Source organism: Montipora capricornis, chromosome 14 (assembly GCF_036669925.1).
Source record: "Montipora capricornis isolate CH-2021 chromosome 14, ASM3666992v2, whole genome shotgun sequence".
NCBI lineage: Eukaryota > Metazoa > Cnidaria > Anthozoa > Scleractinia > Acroporidae > Montipora > Montipora capricornis.
This window is the reverse complement of record NC_090896.1, coordinates 39,928,732-39,933,731: the sequence shown is the minus strand read 5'-3', so window position 1 is coordinate 39,933,731 and position 5,000 is coordinate 39,928,732. Positions and strand designations below refer to the sequence as shown.

Below are 5,000 nucleotides of genomic sequence, written 5' to 3'. Positions count from 1 at the left end.
CGCTTTTGCAGCCAATTTTGATGGCTAATAATTGGCTCGTTCTCGATGCTAAAAGGCACAAAATTGGCCCTTGTACAAAGTTTAACAAGTTCTTTTACCTTTTGAAGTCAATTTGTAAATAGTGTGGTGCCTTCTCTGAGTAAACTCGTATGTTAATAAAACCATGCAAACAATGACGTCAGTGAGATTCCTCCACCCACTCTTGCCGGCACTGAACTATCGACAGCAGCCAGAATGGCCGCCAATAAACGATTCTTTCATCATTGTTCAATTTAGCCTAAGTAGTCTATTTTTGGAGGTAGAATTCGTTTCCTTTTGCTCATGCATGCTACCGATGCTCAGAAGATAAACAGAGATATACAGGATATTACATGGCCACTTGGAGCTACGAAAATTTCTCTTCTCGTGTTGCGCGATTTTCATATAACCATAGAAACAGTGATCTTTTCACGTGTGAAATGACATGTTATCTTCACGTGTGAAGATATCATGTTTTCGCGCGAAAGCTCACTTGGTATGTCATAGGTGTTTATATAATGAAAAAGATTAATTTACGACAGCCATTTTTGCATTTGGTCAATATCATTTGGTTAAAAAAAACGTCGAGTGGTTGGTAATTCAATCCATGCATGGCCAGGTCTGAGGGGGAAAAAAATCATGCGTGTGTTGTGCAGCCCAAAAATTTTCTTACAAATCATAAAACGCCCATCCCTGCCTGTGGTCTACCAAATCTGAGTCGTTTGCATAAAAACTATGCTCTTTTATTCAATAAAGCAAAGTTTTCTTAAAAATGGGAGTTCACTGAGTTCATATTTCAATGATGTTTCAAGGTGTAGACAGGCCAAACAAGACTCCTATTGGTCAAGATAGGAAATTCCAAGACCTAAGAGCTTTGCTCTAACGAGTAAATCTTTCAAAGACCTCCCTTTTCTATATTCAATAAGGGGAGGGTCTTTTAAAGATTTCTCTTAGTAAGGGCTGGTTTTGCATAAGATGCCGTTTGTTCACAAGAATATGTTTGAGATTAAGTAATGATGTGCGATATTTTGTAACAAACGGCAAAATTCTTCTGCGCGTTTTTTTTTAATTTTATTTTTATTTTTTAGAGCCGACATTCTTTCGTTAAAATCGACCTCAGATAGAGTCACCTTCAAAAGGTCATCTGGATATCCTCTGTGGCGTAATCTTTGTTTGAATAATGCGATGTGTTCTTCAAATTTCGCTTTTTAAGAGTTAGTTCTAAGAAGCTTTAGGGCTTTGCCTTTGATGAAGCCTTCCCTAACGCCTGGAGGGAGGCAGGAATTGAAGTCTCTGTCGGTTTAAAGTGCGTGCGCACATCAAGGATAGAGTGCGTTTTGAATCGATCGCCCTGGTATACACATGTATCCAAGAATGTTATTTCATCAAGTGAAGCTCTGATCCTCGCAGTTATGAACGCAAGTTTTGCAACTGCGTAAAGAAACCTGAAAAATTCAGGACTTCAACCGGCTTTGAACCCGTTTGATCATTTCCGCAGTTCATCTATGATCCAGTTCATATATCATTTCATCGTTGATTCATTCCTCACGGGAACATTAGAACCCACAAATGACCGCTCCCAACGTCAATGGCTTCATAGCTCAGTTGGTTATAGCGTCGCACCGGTATCGCGAGGTCACGGGTTCAAACCCCGTTGAAGTGCTGAATTTTTCAGGCTACTTTACCTAATTGCAAAAATTGCGTTCATAAATGCGAGGATCATAGCTTCACTTGATTTCATATCCGCAGTTCACATATGATCCATTTCAAATATCATTTCATCAATGTTATTTCAGATTTCAGCTTCACCACGCAGCACACAACATGAGGAAAAACCATTAGGTTTATTTTGGCAGTTTAGACCGAGCACTAGTAACAACGATACGTTAGGCATAAGACAAGAGACAGAGGTGAACGACAGTTTACACAACTACTACTGTCAGACGGAGGCCAGAAAAAACCCGCCGGAAAAAACCCCGTGGGGGAAAAAAGTCGGCAGTAAATCTGGGTAGGAACCATGGCTCAAACTCTAAATAGCCCATCCTACGAGGCTACAAATTTCAAACGCGTCTACCCGCGTTGACTAAAAGAACGTTATACTTAAAAATATATCTAAGATCAAAGGTGTCGGCCTAGAATGATTATCTCACGTGCTACAAACCTCTCACATAGTCCTCCTTGACAACCCATAATGCACTTCGACTGGACTAATTCCAGTCGCCACTGCTCCAGTGCCGTAGAAATATTTCATTTCGGGCTAATTCGTATACACTCAAACGCCAGAAATTCCATTATCTGAAATCCCAGCCGTGAATTTTATTGTAGGATGGAAGCTATTCGCAGCTCCGTGAAGTTGTTTATTGCTTTTTTGTTTATGTTTCCATAGAGAAAAGATGTCGTCATTGTATCTTTTCCAGTGGTTTGTAAGGGCTTTGGTTGATGGTATCTGTCTCAACTTTCGCTATGAAGATGTTAGCAAAAGATACTGCCGTTTTTTTTCCCATAGCTGTTATGTGTGGTTTCCCCTTGAAATGGAAAAAAAATTTTCTTTCAAGATAAGTCTTAGCATTTAGAGAAGCGAGCTGGAATCGGAGGGCTGTTTTCATAAAATGTTTCGTATGTTCATACAATGGCGATTCCTTCCTCCTTCCAACATGACTCTATCTGAAGTCAATTTTAGCGAAAGAATGTCGGCTTTACAAAATAAACAAAAAACGTGCAAAAGAATTTTGCGGTTTCTTACAAAATTCCACCCATCAGTGAACAAATTGCATCTTATACAAAACCATCCCTTACCAAGAGAAATTTTTAAAACTCCTCCCTTATTTCATGTCCTTGGTTTTCATCCAAGTGATGAGACGACCACGTTGGTGTGCAAAACAATAGAAAGTGGTTCCACAAGTCTTTGCATAAAAATAGAATCAAATTCCCAAAAGACATTTTACAGCATTGTTCTGTACACCAACATGGCCACCGTGACGTCAGTTGAAAACCCTTCAATAGAAAAGGGAGGCCTTTGAAAGATGTACTCGTTAGAGCAAAGCTCTGTGGTCTTTGAATATCCTCTCTTGACCAATAGGAGTTGTGTTTGGCCTGTCTACACCTTGATATTTTTCAATGGTGCATGGTTGGCATATGGTGGCCGCAAGGAAAGGAATAGCCCAGGTGCTAGTCTCAAGCCTTACACACCTGTGCTGGGAATACACTGCACAATAGTAAACATTTTACAAAGAAGAAACCACTATCAAATGCAGGTTGCTCTTTAGTTGAGGTGTGTCCCACTCCCGAATGGAGGGAAAAAAAATCCTGCAGAGGATAATCTCCCAAAAAATTATTGCGCACTGCTTTTCGACTGAAAAAAAAATCTGCCTTGTTGGTCAGTTAGGAAAAAAATTCTTGCAACTGAGAAATCTTCCAAACCTCCTACCACCCCCCCTTCCCCCACCACCCCTCAAACGTGAATAGGTTCGGTTCCCCCCTAAGAAGTATAAGTGGTGGGATTTGTGACGCTTTCTTTCCTTGAAATGTGCATGATTTTACACTTTTTTACACTTATACTTTCAATTGCCATATTCCATCGCTGGGCCCAGTCTCCAAGATGTTGAATATCTTTTTGTAGAGTAGCATGGTCTTCGTGGGAGCGGATCTGTCGATAGCAAGCACAATCGTCTGCAAATAGCCGTATCTCAGAGTTTATATTGTTCACTATATCACAAATGAGCACATTAAAGAGGATAGGGCCAAGCACAGTCCCTTGAGGGACGCCTGACCTTACAGGACTTTATTCAGACTTGGCACCGTTAATCGAAACACGTTGGTGAAGATGGCATAAGAAGGCGTCAATCCAGCGGAGCGTGTTTCCATTTACACCGTAGAGAAAAAGTCTAGCTTTCAATCTTTAATGAGGCACGGTGTCGAAAGCCTTCGCAAAGTCCATATGAACACGACCTCAATGGAGGTCGCCCAGTCGTGAATGACTATGTGCATAATTGGGTGACACAGCTGTGATGTCTTTGGAAGGCATGCTGTCGTAAAGACAGCATCACAGAAGAATATTAAGATGGCCTGCATGGAAGTAAATTCTGTCCATTGTTGAATTAGGGTAGAGTAAACTTGGTTTGAAAAAAATACTGAGCTCACAACATTGACTTGCACCTTATATACGAAGGTCTGCTGAATAATTGAAAATATATTTGAAATATATAGATTCTGGAAAGGTACAGCACTTCGTCCCTCTGACTTTTTATTGTAATTGGGATTATTTACTATTCAGAAAGATCTTCCTGTTTTCCTTCACCGACTTGCAAGTGCTTCAATAAATTTTTTGAAAAAGAGTGCTAACATGAGCAGCTGTCGTTTTGTGTCTGTATAGAAAATTTCATTTAAAAAAAAGGCCTGAGTTACCGTCATTTAAAGATGAACTTAACTGGTTTTCTCCATATTCGACAAAACAAGTTCCGCTTTATATATGTTTCCGTCGAATGGATCATTTGCGGTTAATGAACAGCAAAATTAAAGTGTATTATGTATTGGGGGATCGGCGTTTTCCGGAAGTGTCTCTGACGCCTTTTACCCAATAAAAGCAACTGTTGACAAGTCTTGAAAAGACCCGACAGTATTAGCTTTTCAAAGGCGAGTTTGTTTTAGATATGAAAAACAGGAATTTTACGATTATAATAACCTTCCGAGTTCCCTTCAATTCTTGTATTGGACTAATTACTCGTGGCCACAACAGAGTAGAGCTTGTATTGGAGCCCACTTTCGAAAATTTAAAATTCAGTTGTAAACAAAAGGCATTATCTCGAGGCTCAGGGCAATAAACTCATACAAATCGTTATATTTATTCCCCAAAACCTCGAGATGATGGGTTTTGTTTAGGACTGAATTTTAATATATCGAAAGTGGGCTCCAAGACAAGCCCTGCTCTGTTGTAGCTACGCACAATTAGTTCAATACAAGAATTGAAGGGAACTCGGAAGATT

The 5,000-nt window shown here is 39.9% G+C and overlaps 1 protein-coding gene across 2 annotated transcripts in view; it reads left to right on the top strand.

Annotated features, from left to right (window-relative positions):
- Nucleotides 1-5,000, top strand: part of LOC138032796 (dnaJ homolog subfamily C member 27-like) — a 34,568-nt gene that overhangs the window by 15,098 nt on the left and 14,470 nt on the right. Inside the window, exon 7 of one of the 2 annotated variants that reach the window (XM_068880526.1) lies at nt 1-778. This exon is cut by the window's left edge and continues 1,613 nt beyond it. The exons of the other annotated variant lie outside the window; for it this stretch is intronic. The gene's annotated coding sequence lies outside the window, so the exon portion shown is untranslated. Of the gene's footprint in view, nt 779-5,000 lie in introns of those variants that run through there. 2 annotated transcript variants of the gene reach the window in all.